Source organism: Octodon degus, unplaced genomic scaffold (assembly GCF_000260255.1).
Source record: "Octodon degus isolate 3935 unplaced genomic scaffold, OctDeg1.0 scaffold00002, whole genome shotgun sequence".
Lineage (NCBI taxonomy): Eukaryota > Metazoa > Chordata > Mammalia > Rodentia > Octodontidae > Octodon > Octodon degus.
In genome coordinates this window covers 25,261,153-25,279,610 of record NW_004524578.1, presented here as the reverse complement: position 1 = coordinate 25,279,610, position 18,458 = coordinate 25,261,153, and the positions used below count along the sequence as shown (strand labels likewise).

The 18,458-nt window shown below is 39.8% G+C and overlaps 1 protein-coding gene across 6 annotated transcripts in view; it reads right to left on the bottom strand.

The window, feature by feature from the left end:
• The window catches only part of Frmd5 (FERM domain containing 5), a 362,213-nt gene that overhangs the window by 96,044 nt on the left and 247,711 nt on the right, over positions 1-18,458 (bottom strand). The gene's annotated exons all lie outside the window — the stretch shown is intronic.

Below are 18,458 nucleotides of genomic sequence, written 5' to 3'. Positions count from 1 at the left end.
GTGCTCTGGTTGATTAAAAAGTTATAGAGTCCTTTGAGCATCAGAAGAGATGAGCATGAAATCAGGGTGTTATGATTTATACCTGCATGTCCCCAAATGCCACATGTGCTCACAGGTGAGGCTTTTAGAAGGTGACTGGATCATGGGGAATGTGACAGTCACCAAGGGATCTATGCACCAGTGAGTTCATAGCTGAATGAGATGTGGAGAGGTGAAATGTAGTGGGAGGAGGGGTCCCTGTGGGCATGGCCGGGAAAGGCCAGTCTCCCTCTCCTGTCCTTTGAGCTCCTTTTCTGTGGCTTGCCTTGCACTCCATAAACAAGCCTCCTCTGCCAGGCTGCCCTGCTGCGTAATCACCTGACTATGGACTGTGAAACCTGTACAAACTATGGGCCATAATGAATCTTTCCTCCTTTAATTTGTGGGTGTTGGTATTGTGTCCAAACAATGAAGAAACTAACTAAAGCACACAGTGGTGGTATAAATGTATGAAATGCTATTGTTTCTTAATGCTTTCGATTACTGTATCAGGATGCTACCTCAGTCAACTAATTAGAATGGCTTTTATCTGCTGTGGTGAGTGATACTCAGTATGTGTGAAGGGACAATTCATATGCTATCAACCCAAACAGCCTTATAGTGCACAATGACATACCCTCTACCTCTTTGGAAATAAAGGAATGGCAATCTCTGACAAATTCTATGCTGGGCAGGCCCCTTGCCCGTGCTGCTTAGAAGATGATGCTAGACTGAAGCCCATGGGGGCACTCTGTTTTGGGCCTGTGCGTGCATCTGTGTGTTTTAGAGATGCCATGGGGTTAAACTCCCATAAAGCATCTCATCCAGGCTGGCCAAGTGGCTCTGCCAGGAAGGGTGAAAACTGGACAGCAATTTGCTCAGCACGGTGAGCAACCTCCTCACCAGGTGAGAAAATCCGGAGCTGCCCCATGCTGACTTTTTCTCATGGTTCACATAAGCAAATGGTGCATTAAATATATCAACACCTGCATTTCTGCTCAGGCCAGTGTTCTGTTATATGGATCATAGTCAATAGAAATCAAATGAATATTCTCTATCACAACTCAGTTGTTCAGTTGTTCCTTACACAGCTCTAATGAGATTCCACCCAGTATCACAGCAATACTTATGTAATTACTCTATATAACTCTGCCAACAAAGAGAGAAGGAAATCTCCTTATCAGGGTATTCCAAACCAATCGTAAACCAGCAGATTCTCGGTGCACTGCTGTATTTTGGATAGTTTGGGAGTAGAGCCATCATGCAGCAAAGGGCATGCTAGGGGGACCGACGCTTTGGTGCTGCAGACTTGCTTTCAGGGATGAGTCTTGAGATTTCTTTCTTCTTTTTCTTTTTTTTTGTCTTTTTGAGACCGGTTTCATTGGGCAGTTCAGGTTGGTTTTGAATTCACTTTGTAGTCCAGGCTCACTTCAAACTTGCAGCGATCCTCCTGCTTCAGCCTCCTGAGGGCTGGGGTTACAGGCATGTGCCAAGTGTGGTTGCGATTTCTTGAGAATATATTATATGAAAAGAAAGGGAATTGACAGCCTTTGAGATGGGATGGCCAATGGTCATGTGTGGCTTGCACGCAGTTGTGCTCAACCAGAGGTCGTAGCAGACAGCTTTGCTGGAATCCTAGGACAATCCAGAAAAGGAAATAAACAGAAAATGGGGGTGGGGGAGGATGCAGACTAAAATAGTTTGATAGGTTCCTTAAGGAAAACTTTAAGTCAACAGAAAGCAGAACAAAAAAAAAGGTGCAGTTGAGAAAGGTTAAATCTGGTCTTGAGAAGTCACCTTCCTACTAGAAGACCATTTCTGTTTAGGGTTTATCTGGTTGTTCCTTAAAAATGACTACTGGAAGCTTTGCTTTACATTGTGAAAGGAAAAAGCCTATAGCAGTCCTTCTGGGCTATGAAATCCAAGACTCCTTCCCAGGGACCCTGCCTCCTGGCTTGTCAGTTAGGAAGCTATGGCAGCACAGTCTAGGTACCTGCTGAAGAGCTCTTAGGGCTTTCCCAGGAAAGCAGGGTTGCAAAGAACCTGCCAAGGCAGAGCACAGAGGAGGGAGCGGGCCCACTGCATCGTGGAGTCCTTGATGACTGCTGTCTGCGATTCCCTGCTATAATATGAACCTGGTCAGGTCAGCCTCCCTTGGTCTTCTCTAGGAAACATGCTCCTTCCATTAAGAGCTCACAGGCCCGAAACCCTCACCAGAAGCCAAGAAGTAGCTGGTGTCATGCTCATGGACTTCAGAACCAGGAACTGCAGTACATTTCGTCTTCATAAATCACCAGTCTCAGCATTCTGCTTCTGCAACAGAGAGCGGACTAAGCTGCCTTCTCTCAAGCATGCCCGATTTTTGATGGGTAGGGGAAGGGCCAGAATTAAGGAACAAGGGTCACTCCCCTTCCACAGCCAGAGATAATCAGCAGTGAGAGGAAGATTTTGTTGGATGGTGACAGGAAACCCATGTGGAGAATGTCTGCTCTTATATTCCATGTTGCCACCCTTGCTCTGCGTGGGAAGCCTCCCAAGACCACTTGTTCACCCAGCCTGTGGATCCTTTGCAGTTTTCTGCACTGCCCCTCACTACTAGTTTCACGACAACAATCGTGTCACACTTTTGCTATAATTTACACTTGTGTGTAAACATAAAGAACACTTAGCAAGTTTTCACATTGTACCTTTCATCTGTTACCTTGTTGGTGGTGTCATTTTCACTTAGGTTTGTCGACAGTAACAATCTAATAACAATACTTAGCTCATCTTAACCCTTGGGCGGGGGGGAGGATTCTCAGCACTTTTGTGATTTTATAGCCTCAGCCACAAAACACAAAAGCAAGGAAGATGGCTAGTTTTCCTATTTTATAACTGAAGAAAAAAAGTAACTTCAAGGGTTAATGGACTTGCCTAAAGTTTGTGACACAGATGAAGCCAACTTCCAAGCTTCCTGACATTTACCTGAGGACTCGCTCTATCAAAAAATTCTGTGCAGCCTGGGTGGTATGATCATTATGGAAGAACTCTGACAGAGTCGAGCCACATGAGGGTGGAACACAGCGACTCAGCCAAGTCTCGTCAGTGTCAAGATTCAGAGCAGTATCATCAAGGAAAGGGCTATTCCACTTGTGCACCTCTTGTGCCAACCTGCTCTCAAGCTGCCCCTGGGGACTGGCATGAAGCTGCAGATTAACCCGGGGTGTTCTCCCGGGACTAAAGTCTCTGCTGGCAAGCTTACCCAGAAGTGACTCCTGAAGAAGGCTGAGGGCCAAAGCAGCTGGGTACCTTCATCACCTCCCCTAGCCCACTGAGGCACCATGAGACAGTGATTCAAAGGTTGTGTTTACAGGCCCCAAATTACTTAGTTGGTTTTGTGTCCCCTCCCACCCCTAATATATGGGTGAATGAGAGGACAAAGTGAGGGTTGGGGGAACCAAAGTCAGATGAGTAGGCATAAGAATGACTCAGCAAAGGCAAATGATAGCCAACCCCAAAATGTGTAGGTGATAATGTATGTAGAGGAAAGGGGGCTGACTCATCCTGGTTTGCTACATCTGAGCAACTACTATGACATTTCGCTTAGCATTTCTGTAGCAATTCTTTCTACACAGCTTGGCACTTGCCACATCCACTTCTCTTGACTTGAAGAAAACAGCCTTGACTAACAAGATGAGAAATACTCCATGCCCTTTATGAAGCCTGTAAGGCATGAGAGGAAGTTGGCCTTTCTTCGTCAGGTCTTTTTTTGTGGGGTATATTCTGGGGACGGAACCCAAAGGCACTCTACCACTAAGCTAAATCCCAGGCACTTTTATTTTTCAGTTTGAGACTGGGACTCACTAAATTACCCATGTGGCACTCAGGATCTTCCTGCCCTAGTCTCCCAAGGTGCCAGGATTATAGGTGTGCACACCTAGCTTGTTTCATTCTTTTGAGATGGGCGTCTCTTCATGTTTCTATATTGCTCAAGCTACTTTTCTATTTTCTTCTAATCTTTTCCTTCTTCAGGTGCTCAAAACATTATACTCTCTCCACTCTTTGGGGCTAGGGATTAAACCCAGGGCCTTTGCACTGAGCTACATACCTAACCTTTTTTTAATCATTATTTTTAAAATTCTGATGAAGGATCTTACCAAGTTGCTAAATTTCCCAGGCTGGACTCACACTTACAATTTCCCTGCCTCATCCTCCTAGAAGGTGTCCACTTTTTAAAAAACAAAACATATTTCTGCAATTGGCTCACTGTCCCACAGCCTTTCAAAGTACATTTCTTAAGGGCAAGGGCTGTGTCTGCTCACTGTTGGCCTACCCATGCCTGGATCACAGTGAGTGCTCCACAAATGTGAGCTAAGCAGCCGTTCTCCCCGTCACACCCTGTACTGGGTCTCTCAATACCTTCTTCATATTTTCCAGCCAGCCTCGAACATCCTGAGCATCTACCCTGAGTGAGAGACAGCAAAGCCTTCTTTCAAGGGTGTGGTGTTGGGAGGACTAGACAAACTGACTGAGAAGTCAGACTGCCCAGGTTTTCCCTAGTTCTGAAACTGTAATTCCAAAACATTGACTAAACTAAAATAAAAGGTTAGCCATAAATTTAGAGAAGGGATAATAAATAGTGAAATAATAAATAAATAAAAAGGAAATTGGGTGTATTAGTTTCCAGGAAAATGACAAATATTCAGGGAAGACTTTCTGGGAATGATGTAATTTAAGGCATTGAGGGAATAATGGGAAGATTATTTCTGAGATACAGTGGCGTACCTCTAAGGCAACAGGGTTACGGTTAGAAAGAATCTGGATCAATCAAATTGTTAGTGAGTCAATCTGACAAGGATAGTATGGTAAGGGCAGTGAAACAATGAAATAAGTGACACTCTAAAGAGATGTGGGAAAAAAAAGAGATCATGAGTTCAAAGATAATTTGTAGACTTTGGAATAAGGTTGGTATGGAATTGTGGCTGCTTGCTTACTAGCTGCATGATGTTAAACAAGATATTTAATCTCTCTAAGGCTATACCTAGTTCAGCCCTTAACACTCTTCATTTAACAGCTACTTAATGTCTCTATGTGGTAATAGTTAAGTATTTCACACAGTAAATAATCAGAAAATGGAAGCTAGTATAATTATTGCATGCAAACTCTACCTCCTATTTCTATATTCTCCACTATAAATCCAGTCTCCTTCGGTTCTGGAACTTATAAGAAATAGCTTTTTACTATGACTAGGTTAATTCACTTTGGTGTATTTTGTTAAAGCACAGCAAAACAAAATTTGTCCTCAGCCTTACGTGCAGTGGAAATGCAAATTAAATAACAAGGATTTTCTCAAAGTCTCAGCTCTTTCACACCACTCTCCATTATGCATCAGGGTAAAATCAGAATGCCAAACAGAGATTCCTCTCTACCTTTGGAAAGTCATTTCCTGACATGGTACCCAAAGACACATCTTGAAAGAGACGTGAATGGGTTATGTGTCCCCTCTCCAGGGACAGTTTTCTCCTGTGGATGTGAAACAAGCTTTGGCAGCTGCTCAGCATCATTAGATCAAAGGTAAATCAACTGCTCTCTGAGGCTTAAAATAAAGTTTTCATCATACACCAAAAATACTCAGCATTTGACCAAGAAAAGAAAGCCAGTGGAGATCCAGTTATCACAAGGGATTTCTGGTTGAGCTTGTTGAGATTTCTAGCGAATACCTGAAAGTTTGTTGGTATGTATGGTTTTATGAAGACACTGATAAAAGGCACCTTCTTTGTGAAAAGGACCACTATGTGCTTGTGTGTGTATGTGTGTGTTGTATATGTGTGTGTGTGTGTGTGTGTGGGTGTGTGTGTATCATTGAACCTGGACAAAGTTAGGTTTTGTTTAGGATACAACCTCTTAATACATTTCATGAGCAATTAATCAATTAATTTCTGGGGAATAAAGGAAAATTATTCTTCCATAAATTATTGTTTTTTAGTGTATTATTATACACTAAAATAATTATACTAAAAATTCTAATTATAATCAAGAATAAGGTAGCAAATTCAGAGGCCTGTTTCCTAAGGCATAGTCCTCGCTGGCCCAAGAGAACCAAATAAACTCTTCTCAGAATTTCACATGGATAATTGAGGATCTACTGGGGTTCAGATGTTGGTGGGAACTTTCCTACAGATAAGTCAAAGATGTAGGGCTAAGTAACCATTATGATTTGAATACGAAGTGTTTCCCCAAGACTCACATATAAAGATTCAGTCTCCAATGCAGTGATGTTCAGAGGTGGGGTCTTGAGAAATGACTGGATCATGGGGTCTCTAATTCTATCTGTGGATGAATCTACTCATGAGGTCATAGTTTAGGAGGCAGTGTCTAGCTGAAGGGACTGGGTCATGGGGCACTAACTACCTTGGGAACTATATTGTCCTTTCTTTCTGGCTTTCTCTCACTCTGCTTCTTGGATACCATGAAATAAGTGGCTTTTTTCTATCATGCCCTTCTGTCATGATGATTTGGCTTGAAAGCTGTTTATGTCAGGACTTTTTCACAGTGATGAAAAGTTGATCAACATATTCATGAATATGTGCAAAAAAGAACAATTTAAAAAATGTCTTATAGCTGTACTTACTAAACTGAATAAAAATAAGGGCAGGCTCATATTCAGCACTTTACTGAGTAATTTGAATATGATTTAATCATACTTAGCACAGATCTATTTTCAAGTTAATGCTTTTTTTTTGTAATCCTGTTTATTCTTAATTGACAAAATAATTTCTAGGCAGGATAAGGTATTATTTCATAAATTTATAAGCCTTTACAAAGGAAATTACTTTGATGGAATTACTTCAAATGTCAAGTAACTCAAGGGACTTAATCTTGGAATTTGTGTTTCTATTTTTAATGTTTTAATCCAGACACGATTTTTTCCCCTAAGTCCGTTCAAGTATTGAGGGTACTAAATCATCTTTCAAAAAGCTCATCTGAAGGAAATCAGAATTTTTCTTCTCACTTCTTTTAAAATTCAGCTTCATTGTGGGAAAACGTAAATTACAAATAAACTCAAACCAATACAAATACACATAATCCTACCTGCTGTGTGCTATGTAAGGTGGACACAACTTACCATGTCTGTCAAACCTGGCTTCCTGTCAGCACAAGGCTGCAGAGGTGACTACCAAACAACCGACCTGATTGAGGAAGAGAACTTCACCCCAGAGAAGATGAGTCAGCTGCTTCAGGGAGAAATACCAGATGGGCCAACAGTATTAGCCCCAAGGAAAGCCCACAGCTGGTGCAAACTAAAAAAAAAAAAAAACAAAAAAACCCCAACAACCCAGCATGGTGCTTTACCTTTAAAGTCACTTCTTCACCACAGGATAAAGCTTGAGAAGAAATTTTGTGCAGTGTCTGCCATATTGCCACAGAGTGTTTGACCAGGCATTATTTTGGGAAGGGTTGATCATGTGGGACTGAGCCACAGAATATGTACACAACAGCTTCACTCCAGGGCTGAAGTTTTACTCTTCCTCAATGACAGGGTGAGAGACACCCATGGAGACAGACTGGGACAGGGTGAGGGATAGACACAGATCCTCTTAGATCCCTTGAGAAGTTCAAGCTCAGGCCTGGAGGACCTGGAGTTTGTATTCTGTGGTTGGGGGGCCAGGTTCAACAGGAACGGATTTCAGAGGTGGCTGGATCTGAAGGTGATGCCTTGAGTCAGGCAGTCTGCTTCACACTCTGCCCCGCTGATGACATCCAGAAAAGAACAGTTATCTGACTGCTTCCTTGTGTGCCAATGAGACGGGGGGACAGTTGCTGTGGACTGGGGTTTACTGATGGGGGATCTTTTGAGCAGAGGGGTCGCCTTACAAACCCATGAGCTATAAAGTATGGTGGAGAGGACTGTTACTAGATTCCAAAGATTGAAAGTTCTGCAAGTTCACTACTCATTTGGAAATACATATATTTTTTTTCTTCTCTTGACCCAATCTTTTCTCATTTGTTTGTTTTTTGGTGGTGGTGGGAGTTTTACCCCCATTCCCTTTTTCCTATTATTATCTTTATCTGTTATTATCTTTATCTGTTTGATTAGGGTCTACAGGGTGTACAGGGTCTCACTACATAGATTGGACTCATAGTGATTCTTCTGTTTTCAGCCTCCCGAGGGCTGGGATCACAGGCGTGCCCCACCATGCCCAGTCTCAATCTCCATCTCAGTGGGCCCCAGGGGCGGAGCTGGCACGACACGCTGGGAATGGAACCCCAGCCTCTGTGCTCTGCCAAAGCAGGTGTTTTAATACATTGAGCTGTCTGGTGGGCCTGAACACATATTGTTAATGAAGGTAAAGTTATTCTACTGAGTAGTTATTATAGATCAATATCTGGTTGGTCTTAGTCTCTCTCTCTCTCTCTCTCTCTCTCTCTCTCTCTCTCTCTCTCTTTCTCTCTCTCTTTTTTTGAGCCAGGGTCTCACTATGCAGCTCAGGATGGCCTTAAGCTCACTTTTGCAGCCCAGGATGTTCTTGAACTCACAATGATCCTCTTGCCTCAGCCTCTCAAGTGCTGGAATTACAGGTGTGTCCCACAATATCCACTTGTCTTAGTGTTTATACTATAACTCTAGATCCAATTTTCATGGTTAAACGTGATATACTATGGCTCTTATGGTTAATGTCATTTGTATTTGTTACTGTTTTTAGTACTTTATCTAAGGCAACATAGTTGTTTTCTCTTTATGCCAATATCTACATTGCTGGGCTTATAAACAATACTGTAGCACACTCCTCAAAAACTGGGTACTAGACCAGATAAGCTGCAAATTCTGCCAAATAAACAAAGGTGTTGGATCTTGGGACAGAGGCAAAGGTCATAGTGAGGCACAAAGGACATCTCTGAAATGTGGACATTAACTTAAGAGGTCTCTATATTAGCAACAGAGGAGTGCACTATAATCAATCCATAAGCCTTAGCATGAAAAAGAAACAAAACACAGGCACATGAGGAAACAAGGCATCAAAATACCTCCCAAAACTCTGAACTCCCCCAAGACTGATCCAGAGGGCATTGAGGGGAAGGAAATTAAAAGCCACACAGCTGAAATATCTGAAAGGACAATAGTGAAGGTAACAAAACAAATCAATAAGGTATTTGGCAAGCTCAGAAAAGATACAACTGAACAGATAATGATCCTAATAAAAGAAATAAGCAGTAACTCTAGAGATGACACTAATAAAAAACTAGTGGAACTGAAGAGATGCAAATCATGAATGGCCTTAATAGAAAAGAATTGGAGTCCACAAAAACTTTCAAATAGAAAACCAGGAGATTAAAATTTTTGTTGAAAGTAAGGGCAGTGGAAGTGACCAGGAGGAGGACAGTGTCAGAGCTAGAAAACATGGCTGTGGTAGGTGATCAAACAAGAGAACATGACAAATGGATCCAACAGCTGTGAGATGATGCAAGACTAATCTAAAATTAATTGGAATTAGTGAAATATTGGAAGATAGCACGAAGGGTCTAAAAAAATCTGTTTACAAAAATAAAGCAGAAAACTTCCCAAACATAGAAAATAATTTAACATACAACTAAGTGGGGCATGTAGAAGCCATGATGAGAAAAGAAACACCCACTGGTGTGCTGTGCTGGCCCCGCCCCTGGGATGTGCTGAGACAGCGATTGAGACTGGGCATTGTGGCATGCGCCTGTAATCCCAGCGCTTGGGAGGCTGAAAACAGGAGGATCACTATGAGTCCAAACTATGCAGTGAAACCCTGAGGACCCTGTACTAAATACATTAAAAAGAAAAGAAATATCTCAAGACATATTATAGTCAAAATACTAGAAATCTAATACTAGAATAGAATCTTAGAAGTGGTTAGAGACAAGGCACAAATGATGTACAAAGGAAAACCCATCAGAATTAAAGCAAACGTCTCAACACAGAGCTTATAGGCAAGGAGAGCTTGGAGTGATGTGTTCTAACCCTTCAAAGAAACAACTTCCAACTTAGACAGACAGAACTCGCAAAATTATCTTTTAAAATTGATGGAGAAATAAGATACTTTCATGTTAAAGAGCCCCAAAGAAATTTACAATGACCAAACCAGTACCCCAAAATTTCTCAAGAATTTCCTAGAAAAAAACAGTGAAGCTAACAATGCCAAAACATCCAAAAGAAAGAATGCAGCAGGCATGGTGAGCAATTAGGAGAAGGGAAAGGGAATCAGTAACAGGAAAATAATACAATGACAGGAAACAACAGAGTGAAGAGAAAACCTACAGAATGGGAAAAAATTTGCTAGATGTTCTTTAGATGGAGGACCCACATCTAGAATATATGAATAACTCAAAAATTAGACCTCTTCCAATAAAAGAACCAATTAAAAAGTGGTTGAATGAAATGAATAGATACTTAGAAGAAAAGAGGCCAATGAATATATGAAAAAAATGTTTGACACTGCTGGCTGTTAGAAAAATGCAATTTAAAACAACACTAAGATACTACCTTACTCCAAAAAATATGACCATCAACAAGAAACTAAATAATAACAAATGCTGGCTTGACTGTGGGGAAAAATGAAACTTTTTATATTGTTGGTGGGAATGTAAACTACTACAATAACTGTGAAGATAAGTATAAAGATTCCTCAAAAAACTAAAACTAGAAATTCCATTTGAGCCAGTTATTCCCCGTCTATGTACCTTCCCAAAAGAGGTAAAGACATGTTGTTATGGTGACACATTCCTATCCACATTTATAGCAGCACAGGTTATCATAGCTGAATCTTGGAAACAGCCTATACAGGGTCATTTAACAAATGAATGGATAAAGGAAACACTATTTACACACAATGGGATGGCTTTGCTGTAAAGAGCACATGAACCTAAGGCATTTTGTAGGTGAGTAGATGCATCTCGACCATAATCTTAAGTGAAATAAATCGCACACAAAAGTTTAAATATTTCATGGTTTCTCTTACATGAGAAACCTAAAATATAAATGAGGCAAAATAAAAGATAGATAATGGAAGAGAATGATCTTTTTAAAAAGATAAGGTGAATAAAAGATGGAAATGGGGGAGGAAAAGGGGTTTAAAAAAAAGAACTGAAGAAAAAATGGAAATAGAACCTTTGCAAATAGGAAGAGGAACAAGAGCTGGAAGGATCTGGGAGGGACTGGAGGAAAGGGGGACTCACACAGAATGTGTTATTTGCATGTAAAAACTTCCCCAGATAAACGTGATCATTATGTACTACAAACTTGTACTAATAAAAAATAAAAATAATATGCAAAATGTAAGATGATGTATTTTGTTCCAATGTTTTTAACATCTTAGTTACTTAGAAATGTTTGCTCAACTAAGGGGGCAAAAAAAAAAAAGATGAAATAGGAAAATCCCATAAGCAGTTAGCCTATGACCCAGCTCCTAGATCATATATCCACTAAAACATTCCTGAAACATAATTGCCTACATTAGTGTTCTTACCTTTTGCTTTGCGACATTCAAGGGCATCACACAAAATGAAGCCTAAATCATTTCAGCTGTCAAAGATGCTATCCTGATGTGTGTATGTCTGTCCTAAAAACCTGGAAATCACGAGTCTATGAGTTGCAGAAGAGGTACTAGCAAAGAGGGGACTGTTAACGTCCAATGAAAGCTGACTATTGTTAGATAATGTTTAAACCCTTTGTTCTATACCACACTGATTATACCACGCTTCTATTTTTTTTTTATAACTCTATCATGTGTAAATGTGAAGAATTACCATCTTCTGTCCCTTATTCTGTAATATCTAGAGGCAATTAACTCACTCTTTCTGAAGGGAGTAAATATTTTTCCCGTTCTCTTCTTAAAAAGCTTATTCATATAGTTTTTATAAAGTGTACATTCATAAAAATTCTAAAAAGTCTAACAACTATTCTTTTTTTTTTTTTTTGTGGAACGGGGGATTGAACTCAGGCCCTTGCACTTGCCAGACAAGCACTTATCCTACTGAGCCATCTCCCTGGCCCCTTAACAACTATTCTTAACCTATATTTGCAGATGTGGAAACTGAATGGGGTCATGTGTTTCCCATTGAAGTATCTGTGATAATTTCTAGTTATGTGGCCAGAAAATGCTAAGCAGATGCTCAAATCCAGTTTTCTTTCCAAAATCTAATTTCTCTCCACTGTCTCTCAAAAGACATGCAGTCATTTATATTACTTTATTTGATGTTTTTTTCCTCAGTGCTTGAAATTCATGCATACTCAAACTGAAATCACACCCGAGCGACGTGCGTGAAAACAGAACTTCGATTTTGAAGGCAGTGCTCTTCACAAACAGCCTTTGAAAAGTCTCTTCTTAGCTAGGTTTGTGGCTCATGGCAGATCATGTGCTTAGCGTTTGTGAGGCTGTGGGTTCACTCACCAGGCACAACAAACACAAGGACAAAAGAAAATCTTTTTTCATGGATCATTATTAATTTAACTACTAGAGTGCTTTAATTCCTATTTTTCTGTGTTTACTTGTGGTGGTGAGCAGTCAGCATATCCTTGCCTATTTACTTTGCTTTTCTGCCTAAGTTAGACATATAGTGCTTATTTTATTTCCTCTCATATAGCCTTACTAGGTATATGAAGTTATTTGCCCATTTATAGATGAAAAACTTGAGGTAAAAGGAGGCTAAGTAGTAAATGTGATTTTTTTTTTTTTTTTTAATTTTAGTACAGGGTTTACAGGGTCTCACTATGTAGATCAGATTCATAGTGATCCTCCTGTTTTCAGCCTCCCAAGTGCTGGGATTATAGGCACATGCTACCATACCCAGTCTCAATTGCCATCTCAGCATACCCCAGGGGCAGGGCCGGCATGGCACGCCAGGAATCTAACCCCAGCTGCTATGCTCAGCCTAAGCAGGCACTTTAGTCGGCTGAGCTATCTGGCCAGCCCTGATTTCTAGAGTATATCTAAGAGAATTTGGTCTTTCACACTTCTCTTGTTCCCATTAATGACACAATGTATATTTCTTTTTTAAGTAAACTGAAGGGACACTCAATGTCATGCCACAGAATGACCCACTTAGGAACACAGTAAAGTACAAACTATCAGAAAAACTACTCATGTAGCTGGCTTCCTAACAACACAGTCCGGTAATTGTTACAAAGGCACAGAACAACGTCCTGAGTGAGGCTTATGCCCTAAAACTGATGGGCTGAAGTGTAGAGATAAGGAAAAACAGCCCAGGAAGGGAAGGGCAAGCAACAACAAAGCAGAAACAAAATCAGAAAATCTGAAAGAAAGAGGAGAAAGGGGGATAGGTATTTCTATGGCTTCTGAGACAATTTGGGGGCAGGGGACTGCTGCTGCTGCTGGGGATGGAACTCAGGGCCTTGCTCATGCTGGGCAAGTGCTCAGAGCACCACCCCCAGCCTGCAGCTGCTTTTTCAACATGAGTTTGTTGCTGTCCATTCCACACTTCAATTCTTAATAGAACAATGATTGCTAGAGCTCTAGTTCTCTTCCATGTGGTGATCTCTGTCACTATAGTGACTGGGATGACAGACTCCATGGGAAAAGAAACATTCTGGTATTCAACTTTGTGAGTCTGCTGCTATTTGTCATTCGCGCTCGAACGTGGAACACCAGCAGCATTCTTCTATCCATGCCCTGAACTGTGCAGAAGAGGCCTTCCCTGAATCAATACAAAGCCAGGCCCTGCTCTCTCCACCCCCCAACTACTGTGCTTTCTCACAAATTCAAAAGACTCCAGTGGCTAATTATATAAGAAGTCTCTCTCCTTGGGCCTCATAGCTCACTGGCTCAATTGCTCTAAACAGAGCCATCTGTTAACCAAGGATTCAAAATCAAAACATTCTTTGATGAGTCACAATTAATGACAAGTACAATGTGAGTACTGCCAGAATGATAAATTTAACACTACTCAAATATTCATCACGTACTAAATAAAGAGTTTTCAGGTTTTGAAAATAAAATATTTTAATGTTTAAAAAACTACTTGACTTTAAAAATAAACCAGCTACAGTCTTGATAACTCTAAAGAAATCAAATGGAATTGAGATGGTATTAACAAAGCTGACATGGGCTTGGAAATGATCACAACTGATTTGAATAGTGGAGGCAAGAAACTTTGCAAATGGGGTAATGAACACAATGAACTGGGAGAAGAGACGCTATAGTTAGTATTTCAATTACTTTGTGCTTTTAGAGCAGAGGATTGCTAGAGTTAACACTAGTAACTTTAGTAACTTCCAGGGTTCATACTCCTTCATTCTGAGCGTGTGAATCAGATCCATATGTATATGGCTGCCTTTGGGATTTCAAAGGACTCCACCGACAATAACATTTATAACATTTTCTGTATTGAAGTCCCTGGCATCTCTGAGATTTTTTTTCCTGTATCGTCTTATTAAGATTGGCAAGTACAATAAGTGAATTTATTTTTATTTTTTGGCGGAACCAGGAATTGAACTCAGGTCCTTACACTTGCCAGGCAAGTGCTTATTCTATTGAGCTATCTCCCCAGCCTCATAATAAGTGAATTTCTTTTCTCTTTTAAAGGATCTGGTTAGTAAAGGCTAATCGCAAGTATGACCAAGAAAAGAAAGCTATCTACATTTACATTTTTATTAAACTTTTTCAGTAAAATGACTACTTTTTGAAAATGAGATCCATGTACTAGAGAAGAAAAACAGCTTTCCTTAGGTCTGTTTTGTAATCAATAAAAGATAAACAGCTTAGCAATAATGAGAAGTGGAAAAAAGAAGCCTGTAATTTAGAATCAGAGTCCTTTTCATGACTTCAGGCTGAGTAGTAAAAGTTGATAAAGTGAATTCTAACCTCATGTTTGGAAAAAAAAAACACAACCGGGTTTGAATTGTGGTTTTAGGAGCATCTTTGAATGTAACTTTTGTTATAACTGCAGGATAAAATGACTAATTCATTGGTTACAAACTTTAAGATTAGTCACAAGGGATCTACAGAAGAAATGGTTCCCTGCACCATGAGTCAGATTCAAATAATCAAAAGTCTTTATATATAAAATATAATAATCCCATGGTCCCATTTTTCCTGCTTTTCTGATAACTAATGTTTTTGTGTCATTTGTTTTTTTCAAGCATGAAAACAGCACAGCTTTAAATATTCTAATAAGTGCCCATAAAAATAAAACCTTTGCACAATGAAGCTTTTCAATTTTAGCATTAGGTTTTGGCCTCTCTCATACACTGGTGTTGTAAGCAAGCACATACCCAGAAGCCTTCCCTACAAGGAGGGGAGATATTATGTAAAGAAGATGATGAACCTTCTCTTTTGACCTTGCATTTTTACTACTTTTTATATTCTTAAGGATTGACAACACTGCGCTTTATGACTGAGGTCCTTCTGTCATTGCTTTGAGTCTTGTCTAAAAAAGGCAACCTTCTGTTACTAAATAGATGGCAAACTCAACAGGACTGTACGCAGACCACTGCAGGAAAACTAAGCAGTTAGGGCTGCTGTGAAATAGAGCACAAGCGAAGAAAGGGGAAATGATGGAGCTATGGCTTGGATTGAGGGGAAGATCTAAGGAAGCTCTAGGGGAACTCACCGAGGACAGGAATGGATGGAGAATAGCGTGGGGACTCAGTACTTTTGAAATTGACAATTAGGAATTCAGCTTTATCTAGCTTAAAACCCTTTTGGATTAAGGCTATAATATGTTCAAAGAGTACAAAGGGAGGGCTTGGAGAAGTGGGTAGAGACTTGTCCTGACTCTGTTCTACATTTTCTGTAGCCTGAACCCCACTAGACAGAGCCATGCTCATTTGCTTTGATGACATGTCAAAACTATGTGTACCAAGATACCAGGATTTCACGTAAGTAATTATTATTAGGTTGGGACTTGAATTCAGCACTGCGTAGCACCTAAGACTGAATTGAATTTCCCACTGTAATACTCTACATAACACTATGTAAAATAAAATTTTAGAAGCCATCATTTTTCTGATTCAAAGAAATGCAAATAAAGGTCATATGTATGTGTTTGCTATGGCTCTCAGGGGCTAAAACATTCCAACTCAGCTTAGGTAATATTTCCTATAAATGTTAACAACTGCCTGCCATGTGCTAACCACTGGGCATTAAGGAAGAAAGATCTAAAAATCACAACGGTGGCCTTTTAATTGTTTACATTTAAACTAATTCAAAAGACTAGGAACAAGGAACAACAGGCATAATTAACTGTTTAATACAATAATAAAAGCGGTATCAAAAGAATAAATTATTGGCAAATCAATCATACTTAAGATTAAGAAAAGGGAGAAGCTAAGTGGTCTAGAAATGTTTAAAGATATTCCTTAAAGGGGGAGGATTTCAGCTGATTTTTTTGGTAAAATTATGACAGGGAGAATAGAGTTACTGGATTCCAAGAGGAGAGATGGGGAACGAAAGCCTCTGTGAGAAGTCTATGGTCTGGAGCAGAAGGCTTGAGAAAATGAATGGTTGTGGTGTAGCTGAAAAGGTATCATAGAAATGGATGTTGGAGACTCCTAGGGGTGGGCTAAGCAAATTTCTTTCAGTGCCATGGACAGTGGGAAGACAGGAATGTTTTTGAGCAAGGAAGTCCCATTATCCAAGTGGTGGTATAGAAAGACTTCCCCAAGGATGGGTGTAAGCTTAGAGGTGGAGCAGTTGCCCAGCATGCACTTACCACCACCAAAACAAACAAAACAAAACAACAGGTTTCTCTAGCAATAAGTAGCAAAAGTTTGGGGAGGGGCAGAGGGAAGGTACAAAGAACAGTTAGGATGTGACTGTAGTGGCAGCTCTGATACTCAAGGGAAAAAAAAGGAAAGATGATCTAAAAGTAGAAATTGGAGGAAAATAATGCACAGAGAACTTTGGATAGGTTTGTAGTTCAATAAAAATGATTAACTACGATTGGTGTCATTTTCCAGGTTGTATCATACTTACAGAAATATTTATTCATTTCTCCCACAACACACCCCATGAAGTAGATGAATTTGGCATTGTTGATACTTTTCAGCTGTTAAAATTATAGTGACTAATACAAAGCCACGCTGTTCTTGCATTTTATGACTGAGATCTGCATGTAACAGGCTTGTGGTTCCAGTCTCTGTACTTGCAGTTCACCACAGTAATCTCTGAGAATGGAAGCTTTGTTTTCACTTGGAGGGGCATGACTTCAGATTTTTTTCATGGAAAATTTCAAGCATAAACAAAAGAAGGCAGAATAATATGATAGAATGTGGTAGGTCCCTCACCCACTTTCAAAAATGATAAACCACAACCAATCTGCATGCCAGCCACCCTCAATTATGTGAAGCACCTCCCACCAACACCTCATGAGTTGCTTAAGGCCTAGGTGATACTCTTGACAACACTGTCAATTCTGTTCTTACAGATGCATATTTCCTGTCTTCAGCTGTAGGGAGAAGCTGCCCCACAGAATTCTTCCTTTCTCACCAAGACAGAGAAGTGAACAGCAAAACAACTGACCCCTTTTTTTTCAGAAGAATTTCCCAGGAATTTCTTTCTTTCTTTTTTTCCCCCTCAAGCTATCTCTGGTACAGGAAAAACAAAATATATTTCTCCTGACTCCTGTGTTTCTTTTTTTTCCTTTTCCCAGCTGGAAGGGCGATAGCCATTTATTTATTGTTCAGGGGCACATGTAGATTTCCTCTAGATGGTTTGACTTGAATGCCTCCTTATCTATCTGCATTACGATACTGTGCAATTTGTAGGGAATATGGGGGGTGATACTACCGGTTAGTCTACAGGAACTTGTTTCCTTGTATTCCGAAGGAAAAAAAAATATTTTTCTTTTTAAGCAATTTTGTTTTCATTATAAAAAAGACTTCTTTCGCTAAGAATACTATTATTTTTTCATAATAAGAATACTATTATTTCACATTTATTCCTATATTTTTTTAATGGGAAGAACTATTAAGAATTTTAATGTTTATAGCTGAAAGAAAAAAAAAAACCCTTTGTTTCCAACAAAATCCTATGAAGTGTCTTTTTATTCTGAATTTGTGCCTACTGCATAAAACTTCTGTGTTTCATAGTGAGCCAGGACTGGTGAATGAGGTCTGATTATATCCACAGGCCTTAATATACATATTTAGAGAAAAGGATAGAGTTTTAGCTTTATACAGACATATCAAAGAGAGGTTTAAATTGCCTTGATTCTTTAATCATTAAGAATTCTGAGCCAATCCTCAGCGAATCCGTCTAGTGATAATGGAGAGCCTGACTGTGAAGTAATTTTATGCCATAAAAGACCAATCCAATTGTGTTCAACTAAGCAGCATCTTAAAAAAGAAAAATAAGACCCCCAAATTAAGAATTCTTTTGTTATTTTGTCACATTGCTATATGGGGGAATTAATTTATTATTATTTTGTCATTGGAAAGCTGATTGTAAAATGAGCTCCATCAGTAAAAAACACGTTGA